Source organism: Protopterus annectens, chromosome 8.part0 (genome assembly GCF_019279795.1).
Source record: "Protopterus annectens isolate FY-2018-M chromosome 8.part0, PAN1.0, whole genome shotgun sequence".
In the NCBI taxonomy this organism is placed as follows: domain Eukaryota; kingdom Metazoa; phylum Chordata; order Ceratodontiformes; family Protopteridae; genus Protopterus; species Protopterus annectens.
In genome coordinates, this window is record NC_056741.1 from 727,522,000 (window position 1) to 727,543,009 (window position 21,010).

At 39.5% G+C, this 21,010-nt stretch overlaps 1 protein-coding gene across 4 annotated transcripts in view; it reads right to left on the bottom strand.

Moving 5' to 3' along the window:
* LOC122808998 (ras-related protein rab7-like) overlaps positions 1-21,010 on the bottom strand; it is an 867,514-nt gene that overhangs the window by 737,622 nt on the left and 108,882 nt on the right. The gene's annotated exons all lie outside the window — the stretch shown is intronic.

The window sequence follows — 21,010 nt, forward strand, 5'->3', positions numbered from 1 at the left end:
TATATACCTGATACTACTGCAGCTCTAGAAGTATTTTTAATGCCTGTGAAAATTATGTTTGATTTTGTCTACCAAACATAATTGAAATTTTTTTAACTTGGAACTCTGTGAATGTGAGGCACTGAGAGAATTGAAAGGACTGTCCTCGATAGAAATTCGACCAGTCAAGTAAGGGAGGGGGTATAGTGCTATTAGACAAAACTGTTTACATTGAAAGAATGCTTGAGATGTTGAGTGACAATGCAGTGTATGTTTTGATTTCTAAAAGTTAGTTGTCTGGCATTATGGATGGAACGAATTGTGTTCTACCTATTTCACTTATGCGTGACGAAACTTATTACTGAAGAGTTGTATAATTATTTTGTGGTTAAAGCACCCAGTGATACCAGTCCTGTATGGACTCCATAAAGTATACAAGGATTTGGTGTGCCTCCCCATGCATCCAATAGTTTCTAGTAGAGGCTGGGCTACTGAGCCCCTTTCAATTTATATTGAGAAAAATTTAAGACCAGTTTTGAATACGGTGACTACAGTCTTAAAGGACACCGGTAGTTTCTTACATGATTTGTTTCAGGTGATATACAATGTGAACCATCATACTAGATATAGCCTCTCTTTTTACGGTGATACCCAGTGAACGGGGTATTGAGAACACCAAGTCTTTTTTAAAGATTGGTAATCATATGACATCAGATAAGACTAATTGGTAATCATATGACATCAGATAAGACTAATTTAATTTTTATGCTTTTGGATTTAATCCTGAATAACAATGTATTTATTTTTAATGGTAACCACTACTTACAGAAGGTTGGTGTGGCAATAGGCACAGCTTGTGCCAACAGATATGCCAGCCTTGCTCTGTCCAGTTGGGAGCATGACTTTGTACTTAAAAAAACAGTGTTTTTATGGACCATATTGTCTATTATAGGAGATTTGTGGATGATGTGTTTATTTTATGGAAAGGATCTTTAAGCCTAGTAAAAGGTTTAACAGACTATTTACACTCCACAACACTTTTTTTTTAATTTATAGACACTTGTTCACAGCAGTACATTAATTTTCTGGATGTAGCCATCAGTAAAACAGTAGGTGGTGGACTTGAAACACAACTTTTTAAGAAAGAATGCAAAAATAGTAATTTATTACACTATAGTATCATGCTTCCTCGGCATGTACCACATAATGTAGTAAAGGGACAAGTAATAAGAACTATGAGGCTACATACTGATGAAGGTGATTTAGATGAAGCACTAGGTGATCTAAAATTTAAAATCTACTGCGGTGGTGGTGCTGCGGTAGCGTTGTCGCCTCATAGCAAGATGTTGTCCCGTTCGATTCTCAGATAGAGCGTCTTCTGTGTGGCGGCATACTTGAATGGGACGTGCTTTCGTTGAAGGTTGTGCGTCAGGGCTGGTATCCCGGTACGTAAAAATCTACCAATCATTAGCGGACCGGCATTCCACTGTGGCGACCCCTAACCGGGAAAAGCCGAAAGACACAAACAAACCAGGTGATTTAAAATGAAGTTTTGTAAAGAGAGGATACAACAGTAATGAGGTTGATAAATGCATAGAAGAACTGCAGTCAGAGAGACAAGGCTTGGGGAGATCATATTTTTCGGGCCCATGTAGACATAGACACACTAAAAAACAGAGATCTAGGAAAGAAACAAGACTAACTCTAACAAACTCTAATAATATTAACATGGTCTGTGCTGTAAGAAAAACTGGCCTAGCCTGAAGTCAGATGAGAAACTAGGAAAGGTATTGAGTGAGAAACCCAGTTTTACGTTCAGGAATAGACCGTCCTTGAAGAGACAGTTATGCTATAAGAACATGAGGGATATGGATATATATTATATATATATATATATATATATATATATATATATATATATATATATATATATCCCTATCAGATCGTGAAGGGACATTTACCTGTAAGAAATACAAGACCAGCAAGTTTATACATATATGTAACACGTTTGTACACCCTATGCTGAATTTTGTTATTGAGACTTCCCTTTACATGGACTGTCTAAGGACTTTATCTACTTTGCATACAGTGTAGTTATATAGGGAAAACTAACAGATGCTTGAAAGACACAGTGCTAGAGCACATTAATGATATAAAAAATATGAAAACTATGAATGCCCTAGTCCAGCATGTACTGGACAAGGAACAGAATCACAGCTTTAAATGTTTAGTATTAGAAGTCTTGGTCACAAATTCAAGAGGGGGAGACTTTAAGAACTTGTGAAAGAATAAGACTGGATTACACGTTTGAATAGTGATAATTCCCCTGGACTTAATGACAGAGACTCTTTGAAACCAGTTTTGAAAGCCCGACACCCGTTTGTTGAAACCTGCCTGAGTGAATGAGATGCCTTAACTAATGCTGCCTGCCAATTGGGCTTTTATTAGTATAAATGAGTTTAGGCTGTATGTGGTTTTAGGTCTGAAGAAGCAGTTGTATAATAGACTGTGAAAGTACTTACCGTGTTTCATTGCTTTTATTGTTTTATGGTGAATCAAAGTTTTTTTTACAGCACTCCAGCTGTAGCATACTCTCTCTCTTTTTTGGAATATACTGGTATGTACACCTAAAAAATGTAGTGGTCCCAGATAAAATTCCATAAAATTATTAATCATTTCAACTGGTCCATCCCACAGTATAAAAATGTCATCTAAAAAATGCAAATACACCCTAACACGATTAAAAAGTTTCTTAAAAACATTTGGATTGCACCCTTCCATTACAAGATTAGTGTAAATAGGGGTGCAAGCCACCCCTTTAATTTGTATGTACAGTTCTCCTTCAAAATAAAATAAAAATGTTTGTAGAACTAATTCCATTACACGAGTAATAAAATTTACTTCAGAATCAGCAAGAAAACTGCAGCTATTCAAACTATCACAAAATAATTCCAAACCTTCATTTTTAGGAATACAACTAAACAAATCAATTACATTTATGATAAGTAAAACAAGACTACTGGCCCATAATTTGCTAAACACCCTAAAAAATCCCACAGATCTTTCAAAACATGTGGGAAGAAAGAAAAAAATGGGTTTCAAACTCCTGTCAATGCAGGTTGCCAAAGGGTATGACTTAGACCCTTGTGCTGCCACAATGGGCCTAAACGGAGATCAACAACATTCTTATGAACTTTGGGTATACCAAATATGGCTGGAAGTTTGGGTGAGGTAATAGTTAAAAATTCATATAAACTATTCATTAAAATACCATGCATTAAAAGCATCCTCCAAAACATATAAATTTTCCTATAAGCAATATTAACTTGATTAATGAAAAAAGAAACAAAATAATTTTGTAATATATTAAACGTTTCACCATATAGTCAATATGGTCAAATATAACTACCCTCCCACCCCCTCCCTTATCCAGTTTCATTACCCTTCTATTGTGATAGTTATCAAGTAAAAGCTTTTCCTCCTTAGTCAAATTTGATTTAAAATAATCATTATTATTTTTACTAATTCGGTACAGATATTGTTCACAGTTTTTCAAACGTTTGAATTTTAGGGTGGGGTGTGGCTAAATAAGTACTTTTCTTCTTAAACACTAGCAGAAGTGCCCCTATTGGGATCAAATTGGGCAGCTAAATTCAACTTCCTAATAAACTACTTTAATTCATAAAAAGCATCTACCTATTCAAATTATGTGTAGGTACAAATAAAAAAACTTTTCTCAAACAGTAAAAAATGTTCTTTGTAATGGAAATATTAATATAGTTCAAAATGTTAAAAATATTGTACGTGTATATAACACAATCCTTAACCAATATACTTGCTTGTTCCACTGTTCTCTTTTCCTTTGCCAGTGTCACTGCTGGTTCCCCCTGTGTGGCTGCTTTCTGTGTATTGATTTTCCCCAGACATTTTGAAACCCTCTCCCCCTCTGCTATTCTTTCGGAGCACCTCAAAGGGGGGAAATCTAAAATGATATTACATATATAATCATCATCCCTGATATTGTGAAATCGCTTTGTTGTGCAACCATAATCACCATAGTCAATTACACTATTGGGAACCTTGCTGTGCCTACCAATAGTGGCACTATTCACTGAAAGAGATTTTTTTTAAATACATAAGCTTCATTTAACCTTTACTGCCTAATATCACATTCAAATTTCTTATTTTTTTCCTACCAAATGTCAGTTGAATCAGTTTGTCAACATATTTAAAAATACTCTCATATTTATGCTGCTTGTAACTAAAAAGCAGATCAGTAACTACAAAGTCATTTACCTTAGCAGTGTCATCTACCAATTTCTTAACAATTTGATATATTCCTTCTTATAAGTAATGCCATAAACTCAAAACCATGGCTATCAAATAATTTAACAAAATCCACAAAAAATTCATATATTTTTGTCCATCCCATTAGGGAAATTTGCAGTCTTCATATTATTTTAAGCTTCAAACATTCTCCCGGGTAATGGTTTTTCAAGCTGTAAACTTTTTTACACATAATAAACTCTTTACTAAACCTATAATCATGGAGTCTAAATTATGATAATCAAGTTTTCTGTCTTTATGCAAGGATGGCAGTGCCTCTTTCCACACAAAACACTTGTGTCAGAAACCCAGGAAGCATAATCAACGTCTACTCCTTCCCATTGTTGAGAAATTAAATTAATATCAGTACCTGTCAGACAAACATCTCTGGTATTTGACTCCCTGTTTAGAGGGCCTGCCAATTCATTAATGCTTCTTACAGCATTAGATCGAAGGCCTGTGTCATTTTGCTTCTTTTATGATGACCAGTTTAATCCCTGGACAGATGCAAAGTCCATGAGACCACCCTTACATCCAAATTAAGTTGATACTCTGTTGGGCGATTGCAAGAGCAACTCAATCAAATGAGTAAGTTCTTCTTTCAATATGGATAGGTCTTGCTGCAAGTATTTCTATGGTAATCTCATCAGCAGCCATGAGCATATGGAGGTGAAGATAAAAACTCCACAGTCCAAAACCTTATCAAGGGCCAAAAGTTGTCGTAAAATGTAACTAAATAAAAAATAAAAGGCAGCAGTGCAACACAAAAACATCACAAAACTAAACTGATGTGTGCATGACACCACACAAACCCTGCAAGTCACTGTACCATTTAATAAATTACTCAGAAGTAAATAAAAATGTTTAACACCAAGTAACAGTAAGGTATTTTTGTCCGAACATACGGACTTCTTCAGAACATAACATAACCACTTTTTATAATAACAGAAATCAGACTACAACTGAATAATTTAATCAGGCAGTACATAAAAAGAAGTTATGTACTCACCATAATGTTCCATCTGTGTTGCTCATTTTCATTCTTAGTCAACAGTTGGGTTCGGATCCAACCCTTAGATCTGACTTGGCCAAGAGCTAAAATAATAGCCATCAAAAAAACTCTTGAGCTCCTCCCTTACCCATAACACACCAACCCCAAACATACCATACCTCAGATCTTGTTTGTTGGTTGACAAAGTAGGAAGTACTAGTATAATATTCTTGACAGAAGTAGTCATATCTGGAGCTCAACATGAAGGTCAGTAGTATCTTTATAAGCTCTTGTTCAGCCAGAAATCAATTGTGAAAAAGGTTGGGGGTTGGTGGGTGGGGAGTTGAGGAAGAATGAAAATGGACAACACAGATGAAACATTATGGTGAGTACATAATTTCTTTATCTGATGTTGTCAATTTTCATTCATTCCTCAACAGTTGGGGCAGAGTCCCCAGCTACCTAAAATCCCGGGTGGACTCAAGTAAGGATAATCCTGAGCACAGATGAGCCAAAGGCTACTCTACCCCTCGAGACCAGATTCAGTCTGTAATGGGTAATAAAGGTATGAGGATTGGCCCAAGTTGCAACCGCACATGTCGTACATGAAAGCCCTAGACAGAAACACTGAAGTAGCAGCCATGGACCTAGGTTTTGGTAACAGACCAATCTTATTGTAGACAAATCATATACAATCTGTCAGCCAGCAACTAGAGTAATAGCTTATCTACTGCGTTTGTAATGTCTGCATGGGGTAATAGTATCACTGAACACTGTAAAGAAACCTAAAGGACAGAGTAGGTCTCTCGTGTAGAAATGAGTTATGGAAGTTATCTACTCTATCTTCCTGCTATACTTGCTGTTAAACACCTCTACAACATGTATATATTAATGTAGCCTGTGAATTTTGGCAAATACACTCTTTGGTTAACTCACTATCTTATATGTACTGTACTTCTATATGAAGTATAAAGATTGCGTACTCTATATTTTGTTTAATTGAACCTTTTGGTTGACATGTCTTTCTCTTACTCTGGAGCCCCCCCCCCCCCCCAGCCTCCACTGAAAATGGACATATATCCAGTTGGACTCTCCCAGTTAACAAATGTAAAATAAATAAAAAGTTACATTTGCAACCGATTTTCCTAATTTAGAATCTGCAAAGGAGACAAATAATTGAACTATCTTTATAATTTATTTTGTTCTATGCAAGTAAAAATGTAATTGTCTGTGAACATTCAAAACTGCAGCATATATTCACCTTGGTTTGCAAATTTAAGAAAGAAAACTGGCAGATTAATGGACTGGTTGATGTTAGATTATGACACCACCTTAGGAAGGAAAGATTGGTTCATAATGTTACTCTATACCTATGAAACATCAAGTGGGGAGGTTTAGAAGACAATGCTTGAAGTTCTGAAATCCTTCTAGCAGTGATGATAGCCACCAGAAAAATAGTCTTTCAGGTCAGAAACTATTTTGCTGCTGGTTCAAAGGTGGAATGAAATAAGGCCTGCAGTACCACATTTAAGTCCCATGGAGGAGTTGGATCTTTATAAAACAAGAGGTCTGAAAAGAAGAGTACCTCTCAAGAAGGCCTTACAAAGTTTAGATGAATCCAGAGTGGAGTTCTCAAATCCAATATGAAAGTTAGAGATGGCTGGCAATTGAACTCCAATGGTTGAGGAGCTAGTTCCTTCATGGAAAACTGTAGCCAAAAACTCATGGACACTTTGCACAGGGGCTGAAAAAGGGACACCATATCTGAAGCACCCAAAAGATAAATCTTTTCCATTTACTTCTGTAAAGTTTTCTTGTAGAAAGTTTATGGGAAGATAAAAGTATATGACAGACAGAAGATGACAGCATTGGCTGTCTGGCTATTAAAGGATGTGGAGAAACCATGCTGTCAGATTTAGGTTTGAAATAGCTGGATGAATCTTGTCTGTTGGATGAGAAAGAAGGTCTTGAATCAGATCCAGAATCCAGGGTGGGTAAATTAGAGGAGGCCAAAATAAAGGGGAACCAAATCGGTTGCAGCCAGTAAAATGCAATAAGAATGACTTTGCTCTTCAACTGGAAAACTTTCTGTAGTGATCTGGGGATCAAGGGAGTTGGGGGCTACGCATAGAGGTGACTGAGAGGCTAATTGTGTAGTAGAGCATCTCTTGGTGATTCCTCTGGAGGGGGAAGTTAGGGAAAAAAAACTGCTGCATTTGCTTTTCTGGGGAGATGCAAAGAGATCGCAGGAAGGCTGGCCCCATTGGCGAAAAATAATTTCTGCCACTTTCAACCACGTTGGACTTCCCCGGAATGTGCATTGCTATCAGAAAACAGTTGGTTGAGATAGCCCATTGCCACACTCCAAGGGCTTCTTGACACAAGGGCTAAGAGCCGTTTCCTCCTTGTTTGTGGCTGTACCAAATTACTGACATATTGCCTGTCTGAACTGCAACTGTCCCAAAAGGGAGAGGGTCTTTGAAAGCCTGCAATGCTAAGAGCATTGCTCTCATTGCTAGTACACTGAAGTGCCCTGGACTGTTTTCCCCAGGAAATGCCCCCCCCCTCCACTCAATATGGGATGTGTCTGTGGTCACTATGACCTTGGGCTGAGGGAAAATGAAAGAACAGCCTTGTAGAACCTGATCTGACTGAATCCACCACCGAAGGTATCTTTTGCATGCTTGAGTGATGCTTATTTGGGCTGACATGTGATAGTGAAGAATAGACCATTGTGTCGCTAACATCCATTGAAGAATTTTCATGCAAGATCTTGCTAGAGGAACTAGGGCTATAGCTGTCGACATTGATCCATTGATCCAAAGGCTTATAGAATCAATTGGGTTGTGAATGTGGTACTATGAATTATATTTCTGACTTGGAATCTGATCATTTGTACTCTTGAGAGAGGAAAAGAAGTTGTCACTGATACTGTGTCAAAAATTGCTCCTATGAATTCCAATGTTTTGAGACTGTTCTAATTGAGACTTGTTGAAATTTATGGTTATCCCCAGATGGGAGCAAGTTTGAAGTACCCAATATTATGCTCTTATTAGTAGAAGCCTGGTCAGGGCCAGTCATCCAGATATGGAAACACTTGGGATTCCCTACAGTCTGAAGTGAGCTGTTACCATTGCCATGCATTTGGTGAACACCCATGGGGCTGTGGTGAGGCCAAATGGCAGTGCCCTGAACTGGTAATGACTGGCTCTCAGATGGAAGTGTAAACACCTTCTGGATTGTCTGTTCATTTTTGTGTGATAGACCTTCAGGATGCATCTATTGAGCACATAGAGTCATCCTTGCCCAAAAATGGCAGAACGGACTGAACCATGACCTTTGTGTGTCGAGCCGATTTGTTCAAGTTGCTGAGATCCAAAATAGGTCTCCAGTCTCCTGTCTTCTTTGGTACTAAAAATAATTTTGAGTATGTTCTGGATTCTATCTGGTCTGGTGGGACCTTTTGAATGACTTTTTTTCTAGCAGCTTTTCTATATCTAGTGCTGCTGCTTTCCTCTGATTGGGTGGACCAATGGGAAATTTGCATATAGATGGAGGTGGAAGGGGAAAAGGGAATTACATAACCTCTGGAAATAATCCTCTACACCCATGTATCTTCTGCGACGTCTAGCCAGGCTCTCTGGTGCAGAGACAACCTCCAATTGCCTTCAGAGGGGGACACTCAGGGCCTCCTTTCAGGAGCATTGGTAGGGTCCATCAGAGAAAGAATTTCTAGACCTTTGGTTCTGCAAGCCTCCTCTGTCGAATGGTTGTCATCTTCCATTTGACTTCCCCCCTCTGCCTCTGGGGGAACTATATCCATGGATCTTGGAAACTACTATAAGACTTCTTGAACCACATTTTTTGTCATCATTAGTTCCTGGAAACGATCCTTTGAGGGGGTCAAAAAAAGTACTTCCACTGCAGATAGGGTCTTTCCATCTTGCTCACACCTGGATAGTGTGTCCTTTACCTTACGGCCAAATAATGAACTGCTGTCAAAGGGTGCACTGACAAATGGGGACCTGAAGGGCCCCACAAAATCACACAAGAGCATTCAGGCATGCCTTCTGATGGAAATGCCTGAATCCACCTTCCTTGAGGTACCTTCAACTGCATACGAGTTAAGCCTTATGGATGAATTATAAATAGATTATAGATTTGTCAACTGTGAGGTGTTGGGAGTCTCAGCAGTAGTGTCCCAGAAAGCGATTTTGACACTTCCTTTATTAAGTCCCTTTTTCAGTCTCGTTCAGCGACCTGAGGGCAAAAGTCGCTGAAGCATACATGCTTCCCAAATATGTCCAATGCCCTTGACTCCCTGTTAGGGGGATGGACACAGGAACTCTGCTCAGTAATTTCCTCCCTGGGGGGTTGCCACCATGACCACAGCATCTACAGGCACTCCCTTCCTACAGCTGATGCCAGAATCCAATCCAGTCTTTTGAGGATTGGCTTAACTTTGTCAAGCTCCTACTATGCCCGCCTAGAGCTAAAATTAACGAGCTCATCAGCAGGCAGAATTACACAGGAAGTAGACAGCCCTCCAGGAATACAGATTCCTCTGGAGAATGTTATCAGTAGACCAACCACTCCTCTGCTTAAGAATCACAAGGATGTCTCCGAATGTGACATCATCGGGTGATCTTGGGGACCCTTCTCCATCATCAAAATCAGTATCTTTTGTGATAGACTCCTGAGGGAAGTCCAAGTGCCTCCTCTTGCACGTCCTCTTCTTAGGGACTTCTTTGTTGGGGTGCTCCAGAGAAGTATCACAAGAGATTGTAATACCCTGGAGTATTTGGGCTGGCTGTCCCTGTGGCATAGAATGATGTGGCTCAAGTCAGAGAGACACACACAGGATACAAAGGGAAGATCTGTGGGGTTAGGAACTGTCCATCCTGCAGAAGCAGAGAACAACTTCTCCACCAATTCAAATCAGAACGCTCCAGGGAGAAGGAAGCCAACAAAGATGAAAAGTGATGCTTCCACTCATCAGCCCCTGGACTAAAGGCAGTCCCCTCCTAATGTGGAGGCTGAAGTGAAGCCGTCCTATCCAGTGCCGAGGTTCTGAGGGGAAGAGACTGCTCTGAAAACTTCAGAGTCAACTGTAACACCTCAGATCTGATAGGGATATTTCGGCTCCAAGAGTCATCCTGCTCCAATACAGTCAGAGCTGATGCACTCAAGAGATAGAGACAGTTTCAGAGCTGAAGATACTGACATCTTTCAATCCAATCCAGATGGTCCTGGGAGAATCGGATCAAAGAGCTCTGACACGACAGGTCGGATCAGAGTAGGAGCCAATAATGGTGGAGTAGTACAAACTAGGGCTTCCTGACTTGAAGGGGTAGGAGCTGGGAGAACGCCCATCTAAATCTGCTCTGACACGAATTTCCTTAATCTTTCTACATCAGCTTTGTTCAGACTTCTGGAAGAATGGGAAGAAGCTAGCGATGGTCACCTAGAGTGCCGGCAGGATTCAAGAAATGGTAACTATACTCTGGAGGGGATTGGGTCAATAGATGGTGAACACCTGGTTCTGGGTAAAGGCGTCAGATTCGAAGAGATAGGATCCAAGGAGGCCTTTGTCAGCTGCAATGCTGGATGAGCAGGAGCAGTCTTCGGATCCAACTTATGCTTCTTCTGTGGTGGTTCCGTGGTAGGATCTGACAAGGGAGTCGAGAATCCTGAAAGCCTTGAAGCTTTAAATGAATACTTCTTTGACTTGGATTTTGGAGGTTGAGCCCAGCAATAGCCTCCGTAAAGGATGTGGGTAGCCATCCTTTTCAGATTAGTTTGTTTTTCCCTTTTGCTATAGCTCATGGATTAAAGGCCTTGCAAATTGAATAGTCAACCTGAAGATGATCTGGTCCCAAACAATATAAACACCAGGCATGTGCATCAGAAGGACCTTTTTCAGACAATTAACACAAAAAAATAGAAAAAAAAAAAAGAAGTTTTTTGTTTTTGGTACAAAAAGGAAATAAGGGATAACCAGTGATGGTAAGAAGAGTTGCACTAAAAAGGTGCAAGAGGGAAAAAGGGAAATAACTATGATAAAAAGATTACAACAGAATGTAAAAGGGAGGACTGATAATAGAAAAACTAAATTCTTATAGAAAAAAGATAAAAATAGATATAAAAACTTATCGCTTCACTAAAGTTCCTCAAGATGACCACGTCCAAACATGAAAGTGGCAAACGAGATCGGAGGTATTTTAGTGGTTGGTGCATTATGGGTAAGGGAGGAGCTTAAGAGTTTTTAGTGACCACGAACTAAAATAATGGCCGAATCGAATTGACTTAAAAGTATTACATGTGATAAGCTTTTAAGTGATTGGTTATGTACTGCCCGATTAATTATTCAATTATAGTTTAATTGCTGTGATTATAAAAAGCTGTTATTTTGTGGTTATGTTATTATGTTCTGAAAAAGTTCGATTGTTCAGATAAAAACACCTTGCGGTTACTTGGGTGTTAAATATTTTTAGGGAATGGGAGAGCTGTAAATCACACCCTGATTGGAGAATGAATGTTCTCCAGCAGGGTGTTAATCTACAGGTAGTACCCCCTGAAAAATGTGTTTGCTGCTTCACAGTAGCATATCAAGCTACCAGGGAGCTTGGATTGGAAAAAAAAAAAAAAAAAAAAAAAACACCCTAACAGTGACCATTAATTTACTCTCGCTAAGCAGCGCTTTTGCTGTTTAACGAGTGTAAAATATATAAATAAATAAAAAAGTAAAGAAAGACAGAGTGAGAGTGTGTGAGTGCGAAAGTGTCCATGTATATATATATATATATATATATATATATATATATATATATATATACACACACACACACACACACACACACACACACTCACACACACACACACACCAGTATGCGAGTGACAGCAAGATTGATCAAGCTGTTGTTATTTTACACTGTTTAGTGTGTAAAAACTAAATAAAACAGAAAGTGTGCATATGTGTGTGTGTTTTTCTGTGTGCGAGTGCATGTGTTTCTGCCTGCATGAAAGTGAGGTGTGTGTGAGTGAGAGAGAGAGAGTGAAAGAGATCAAGAGTGGTAGCAACAGCAGCAAAGAGGTTTGCATACCTCTCAACCTTTTAGCTCAAGATATCCGGATAAAGCTTAAAATAAAGGGGGAACAAGGGCTCAAAATAGGAACACATTTATAGAACTAGTGTTATTTGCACTTCAGAAAATGCATGCTAAGTGTGTATATGTATGAGAGAGACAGTAAGATCGATGAACCAATGGCAGCAGCATTAAAGAGGTTTGTATACCTATTGATCTTTTAGCTCAACATATCTGGACGAAGCTTAAAATAAAGGGGGGGACAAAGGCTCAAAAAAAAGGAACAGGTTTTCAATGTTGTTCTCATAACATTACAAATTAGCTTAAATTACAGGATTTGTGTTAACATGAATTTTATAAAGGGAATAAATCCTGAAAGGCAAATATATGTCATTATTCAGCGACTTCAATCCCCAATGACTGGCAATAAACCACATATATTAGGAATATGGGACCAAAAAATAAAGTAAATTTATTTTTAAAAATGATACATTTTGGATGTAAAATGCTTCCTCCTGCAACATTTACATATACTACAGCAATTTTGAAATATCAGACAGATGAACTATTTTACATAAAAATATATAAAAAATAATATAATAATAAAAAATTACTAAGTAAAACAATAACTTTACAGACAGCCCATTCTCGAAGTGCAATAATGCCCTCCAGGGTGTGCGTTATTGTGGAAATGACACCCTTCCAGGGGTGTATAGGCTCTCTGCCTGTGGTTTGGGCCTCAGAACACCACTGGGCAAGCATTTCCACAATGACACACACTCTGTTGGGAATTATTGCTTGCATATGTGCTTCTGAGTAATTTAATAAGTGTTACAGTGACTTGCTGTGCTTTCTGTGATGTCAAGAGAACTTCAGTTTAGTTTTGTACTCTTCAATAGAGACAAGCTTCTCAAAATTGATGGAGGGGGTTACAATCCTTCTACCACATTCTTTGTCAGGACAGAGTGCATACAAGATATGTTTTATGAGAGGTCCCTCTCTTGCAGTTTAAAAGTGCATATTTGCTTCTAAACCTATTCTTTTTAGGATCAAAGTGTTATAGTTACCTGCAAGTCTTCAAGCCTAAAAAATAAGAAAAAAAATCTACTCAACTAATTTTTTTGAATAAAACTGAGTTGTCACAATGTCAAGCTTGCATTCAGAGAATAATGAACTATTCACTATAATTTGCTGCATGCCAGCAAATTAATAAAGCTATACAAGCTATGGAAGACAAGTTCTGAACAAATTATGACCAACTGCAAAAGATTAATTCCACCCTGTTGGATTATACTGCTTGCTCAAATAAAAGGTTACAAGATATAGAAACAAGCATTTTCAGACCAATTACTGAAGCTGGAGGAATGATTTAAGGATACTTCACAGAGGAGGTCTTCCTTAGTAGCAAAGACTTTTGTGAAAGAAAAAAATAATAGGCATGGAGAACAGAAGATGTAAACATCTACAGTTTAATTGACATCTCTGAGTGAGAAGAGGATACTAGGTGTATAGAATATATTACTAAGAAGCTAGTTAAATGGTCTGGGACACCAGGCAAAGAAATTTTATAGGCAACATTTAAAGAGAAGGATTGTTATATTCTTCTGTGCGCATTTTCTCACACCCTAAAAGAAAAGGGTCTTTCTAAAATGTGCTCTATGGGAAAAGTGATGAAAACCAGACTAGATTTCTGTGTGACCACTACTGCTAATCAGAAGTTAGAAGACAAGCATACCTCCAGGGCTCAGAGGAATGGAGCTGGGTAAAAAAAAGAACAATCCTTGAACCACTTCTGATGGCTGCCTGAATGATGATCCTTCTTAGTAAACCATTGTACTAGTTATGGGGAACGAATAGGCTGACTGAAGCGAAGGCTGATGACTGACCGAGAGAAAAGTGACCAAAAAAAGAAAGAAAGAAACTAGAAAGGAAACAGCTATCAATTAAAATGCAGTTAAATATGTTGGCAGGAAAAAAAAAATCATATTTTTTCTTCTGTATTCCGCACAACTGCTGGTAAATCTGCCAGGGGAATCGGTGACATTTTAGCTTAATGAGGATGCAGAAGCAAAATTCAAACAGGTACTGTAAACTTCTCTTGAAGATATAGTGCCTTTGAGAAACTGATCTGAAGAAGGAGCATCTATAAACGGCAATAGATGGTAGAATAAGTAATTGATCATTAGCCACCTGGTGGTGTGAACATTTGCTCAAGATGATTGTCACGGTTGAAGTGACACACTAGCTTTGTGCAAAAATGAGAAAAAGGGGCTGTGATGGAGAGGCAGAAAACTGCATGTGTTTTTAGGTAAAAAGAAGATGAATGATCAAGTTAAGAAAGCTCATGTAACCACTTTTATTTCCTGTTTCGCCTGCTTTAGCTACCTCTTTTATATCAAGAGGCAATTTTGAATAAGAAATGGATTATCCTATTAATACTGAACTTCACTTGATTATAGTACATGACCTTAAGACTTTTACTAGTACTGTATTGGATTTATTTAATTAATAACAGTTAATCTTGGTGGCAATGGCATACCACAAGAATGGAGGAATGCAACGGTTATCCCCCTCCCTGAGGGTGGACCATCAACTGACCCCGCAATCTACAAACCCAGTCTAATATGCAAATGCATGGAATGAATTATCATGGAAATGATCAACAAAGACAGACTACCTTAAGACACTGGACCCAACCCAATTTGGCTTTGTCAAGGGAAGGTCATGCCTACTAAAGCTGGTGGACTTCTTGTGAACATCACCAAGGCAATGGATAAGGGAAAAGAGGTGCATACTGCCTACCTGGACCTGGCTAAGGTGTTCAATACAATACCCCACTTCGGTACAGTTAAACTCTAAGAACTGGTATAAACCCCTACATAGCTTGCTGGCTTGCCAGCTGACTAATTCTTACAGGAAAAAGCCTAATGTCAAGGACCTTTGGATGACCAGGTTCACAGATTACTGTAAATTGGGAGCTATCTTAGATTCTCCACAGGACACAAACATCTTACAAGATGGTCTAACACAGACAAATGAGTGGTACCAGGCGAATCCAGGGTATAAACACATTGACCTATATGGATTGCCTTCAAAGCCCCGTCTTTACACTTTTGTCTCGTACAGGTTACTGAAAGGCGATCTATGCCTAGCATACAAGGCGTCCTCTGATCTAGCTCTGACGGACCTTGTGCGCAACCACAAAATGAACAGCATTAGAACCACTAGATCCAATGACTTAAATTTTGCTTGTGACATAAATGGGACATGTTGCTGAGATAGATATGCGACTCAGAGGGTCCCCATGCACTGGAGCAGGACCCTCATCCATCTGAAGCAAAAATCATTTCTAACCCTATTTAAGTGTAACCTTGAACGATGGATGGGAAATTGGAAATTCACCCCAGGACTGGACCCCATGGCTCATATTGACAGAGGCACTATGTCCAAACTAATATACCCCCCATAAAAAACTTCCGAACAAACTCCCTCCTACTAAATACCTATGACACATAGGGACACAACTGGGTTGGGTTGTGCATCTAAGCTTATAAAGGCCCTGGTAGTTGCTAGCCTAGCATATACCTATGGACCCCTAATGGATGTAACCAAATTTATATTATTATTATATTACACTTTGAATGGTAGACAGTCAGCAAGCTGCATTTGCTGTGAATTAAAGGAAGCTGAATGGCTGAATGACCTACAAAATCTTATGTGGACACATTTCCGTCTTGGTTACTATCCTTTACCATTTTATCTTAGCTAAGAAATTGTAATTGTTGGTTATGAAAATGACTTTTTATAGTTTAGGATGTTAGCTGGCTATATCACACGGACTTAGACTTTTACAGATACTGCGATGAACTTGTCTATTAAAAAGTGTTTAATATATTTTTACACCTTCATTAACTCATCACTTAAGACATGGGCAAACATACACAATACAAAAGAAAACAAACCACATTAACATTTTTTCATATACACACATTACAGATCACATAGTTTTCTTTCATTATAACTATCATCAGTCCAGCATTAATTTCTCAATTCCTGCCAAACCTCACTCCTCCTCCTGAACATTATTTTGGCTGTATTGCTCCCACAATTTCCATTTATTTCTATGTAATTTCCTCCTTCCTTTTCTACAGATATCTATTCCAGTTCTTTTATTTATTTTATAGGTTTATAGGCAAGTAGTAGGCTAGTTGCCCTTGTTGGCCATTTTAAGCCTAGCCAATTTCCCCTTTATGCTTGAATTAAGATGTCCCATTTGATTACATATTAGCTTTACCTATCCCACGGTTAATAGTTAATATATTACCTCTAATGACAATAACTGGGATCATATACCTGTCCCTCAAAACCATTATGTTGATGTTGCAGAAAAGGTTTACATCCCTTGACCAAGTATTTCTGATTAAATCAATCAGACTTGTTGATGTGCAGTAAATCCATCAGTACTGGGTTGGAGGATGTCTTGTATGCCAGACATAGATCACCACTTAGCAGTCTGTAGGATACAAAGATACATGCTGTTGTTTAGGTCTTGTATCCTTTTAGTAAGGTATCTCTGTGGGCATTCCAGTTGTTGCATGTGTATGGACAGTTACATACTGGGGGGCATTATACTTAATGATTGGTCTAAAAAGGGCCTAGTAAAGTGGGACAATGACATCCTTGGATATAGATACAATTCCTTTGTTTATAAGCTGTGCAACAGAGAGGGTCTTTCTTATGATAATGGACACATGCTGGTCAAAAGTTAGGTCACTGTCCAAATAAGTTCCCAAATCCTGAAAAACTGACTGGATTAACTCTTGGAGGTGTATTTTCAATATGGTAGTTCCCTGGGGTAGGTGACTTCCTAAAGGATACAATAATGCATTTTTTGGCATTTAGTTTCACCCTTTGAATTTGGAAACATTTATTTGAGACAAACTTTCCTACAGGATGGCTAAGCCATTGGGAATTCATGATTGCTCCTAGCTTGTAGTCATCTGCAGATTTAGTCAGCTGGAGCGCTTTGGTATTGGCTTTTACTTTTACTTTAGAAAAGTAGATACCAAACAGGAGAGGTCCCAGCACAGAATCCTGGGGGTAACTTCCCCTACTTTGAATTCCTGTGTCCTATCTGTGAGCCAGTTAGCAATACAGTTGGTGACATAGGGATTTATTCTTAGTTTACTTAGCTTTTCTACTATTCCCGAGTGGGGCATTGTGTCAAAAACTTTGGCTAGGTCGAGGTACGAGATGATTTCCATTTTCTAGTAAATCGCATTTTTGGCACCCAAAAGAATTAAACTTAACAGGGCCTAACTAACTATGCCCAGACAGTTAAGATCCTGTGATCCAGCTCAAAAGAATAATTTCTTTAGTTACAACCAGTTGTTCACCCAGTATTTCTGATAGAGTACTCTGTAGGGAACTTTTAAACTGACAAGTTATTACACTCCCAAAATATGTTCCCAGTTACTTATTTTTTCCCCATCGTACCTCCAATATTTGCTATGAAAAAGTGTTTAATCTTGAGGGCAATGGTTAATGCATACATCTGAGTTTATATTAAATTCTGGCATTGTCCAACTAATTCTTAGAAATCTTATTAGGTCGGACAGCATGGTGTCAGAACGAACTAGAAAGCTTAAGTATAAGTATCAGCTGTTGTCACTGACAATCTGGAAGTGCAGGGAGGAAACCAACATCTGTGGATGCTTTCCAAGCATTTAAAGGAGCAAAAAAAGAAGTTCTGTTCTTTCATCTCTCCTTTATTCTTACACGTGGGTTCGGAGCCGAACCATCGGCTCAGAGTCAGCCGCTTTACTAGCTAAAGATCTCAGAACAGCTCAAGGCCAGGCCCCTATCCCATGATGCTCTATGTCCTATCCCAGATCTAGTTTGCTGAACTCAGCAACAATAAAAGGTAACTCAGAAGTACTCCAGCCAGAGTAAGAATCCCAGAAAAGACTACCAGACCCAAAGTCTACCCGTTCTTCGAGATCCTGGAGGGGGATGGTGGGAATGTAAGAATAAAGGCGAGATAGACAACTCACATGGAACGTTATGGTAAGAACATAACTTCTTTACGTGAAGTTATTCAATCTCACTGGTTTATTCTTACACAAGGGTAGCATCCCAAGCACCTTAATCCTGGGTAACTCACGGGAGTATATTCCTGAGGACAGTGGAACCAAAGGAAGCCCTGTCCCTGGAGGCCTTGTCCACTTTGTAATGAGTGATAAAGGTATGAGGCCTAGACCAAGTGGCAGCTGCACATATAGTATCCAAAGGTAAACTAGCCGTATAAGCTGAAGACACGGAGACGGCTCCAGGTGAACGGGCCTTCACACCATACTCTAATGTTTGGTTGGCTGAAGAGTAGATAAATTTAATGCAGTCAGTTAACCATTTGGAAAGGGTAACTTTAGAAACTGATAATCCTTTCTTGGCGTCCGAGTAAGATACAAAAAGTTGGTCAGATCTTCGAAATTCCTTTGTCCTATCCAAATAGTATCTCAATTGTCTGTGGACATCAAGTTTATGCAACACGTATTCCAACTGACTAGAATGACTATGGAAAAAAGTTGGAAGCTTAATAGTTTGGTTTAGATTGGTCTCAGAGCACACTTTTGGCAAGAATGAAGGATTAGTCTTCAGTGAAACCCTGTCCGATGAAACACCAAATACGGTGGTTTGACAGAAAGGGCTTGAAGCTCAGATACCCTGCATGCTGAGGTAATGGCCACCAAGAAAAGAGTCTTCCAGGATAGGAATTTCAATTGCAGGATGATGCAGGCTCAAAAGGAGGAAGAATAATGCGGGACAGTACAAAATTTAGATTCCAGGTAGTAAAGGGCTGTCTAACAGGAGGCCTGAGATGAATGGTGCCCTTAAGGAAGGCCCGACATAATTTGTGTGACATTAAGTTAGAACCCTCAGCTCCAAGATGAAAATTCGAGATGGCAGCCAACTGGACTCTAATTGTGGCAGCCGCAGCACCTTCTTGAAAAGCTTAGAGAGAGACTCCAGAATACTAGCAATAGGGGCCACATAGGGATCGGCATTGTTTCGAGAAGCCCAAAGGGAAAAACGCTTCCATTTACTAGCATGTAATGTTCTGGTAGAAGCTTTATGGGAAGATACAAGAATGTGTTGTACATCCAAAGAAAAGTCATGTGACCTGGCTAGGAAGGGAATTGGAGCAGCCAAGCTGTCAGTCTGAAAGAACGAAGGGAGGGGAAGAGGGTCCCTGACAAATGTGTCAGAAGGTCTGGAACTGAGTCCAGGATCCAAGGTTCCTCTAGTTGGTAGAGTCAGAGTCAAAGAAAGGGGAACCAAATATGACAAGGCCAAAGCAGAGCTATTAAGATTACCATCCTGCCGAGGGCTTTGGCTTTCTGTAAGAACTTGGGAATAGGAGGAAAGGCATTCAGGAGTCCCCAGGGGCCAATAGTGTATGAGTGAGTCCCTTTGCCCTAAATCCCCCACTGGGGGACAGCCCAAGTAGCTTCTGCATTTGGCATTCATAGGGGATGCAAACAGGTCGCAGCAAGGCTGGCCCCACTTGTGAAAAATCTTCTCCGCAACTTCGTTTTTGAGGGACCACTCGTGAGGTAACAGAATGGCACTGCTCAATTTGTCTGGTATTACGTTGGATTTCCCTGGAATATGTGTTGCTATCAGAAAGCACCTGGTGGACACAGCCCACTTCCAAATTCTCAAGGTCTCTCGACACAGTGGGTAAGACCTGGTTCCTCCTTGTTTGTTGATATACCAGACTACAGACATGTTTGTCCATCTGTATAGCAATCGTCCCTAGAGGCAGAGAGATTTAAAACTTGATGAGCCAGTAGTTTTTTCCTTTGCAGAATGTCTGAGACCCGAGTTCATAAAGAGGTTATTCTGTCCAGGGGTAATGTTATTATTGCAGTGGTAGTGTCTAGTTCTGCTCTGATAAAGGAGATCGGCTGCGATGGCGACAATGCAGATTTTTCTAAATTGATAGTGATGCCTAGCTGAGAGCAGAAATTGAGTGTGTGATCCCTGGACAGAATTAGTTAATGCCTGGAAGCGGCGGTAAGGAACCAGTCATCCAGATAAATCCAAGATGTTTGAAGTGAGCCATGACCATTGCCATGCATTTGGTAAACTCTCTGGGGGCTGTTGCAAGTCCAAAGGGCAGCGCTCGGAATTGGTAGTGACTGGCTCCCAGCTGCCATTTTGATGTGGTAGTACGCATCCTTGAGATCTATGGAGCACATCCAATCACCCACTCCGAGAAATGGAAGGACAGACTGAAGCGTGACCATCCGGAACTTCTCCTTCTTTACATATGTGTTGAGTCTGCTGAGATCAAAGATGGGCCTCCAGTCCCCTGTCTTCTTGGGACTAAAAAGAATCTGGAGTAAGTTCCAGATCCTAACTGGTCTGCTGGGATTGGCTGGATGACTTTTCCTGCAGCCTCTGGATTTCTATGGCTGCTTGATCCCAGAGACTGGGTGGAACATCTGGGATTTCTGTGCAGACAGGCGGGCTTCATAGAAATGGAATGATGGTATCCTCTGGTAACTATGCTTGGTACCCAAGAATCTGTTGTAATTCCTAGCCAGGCATCCGGATACAAAGCCAA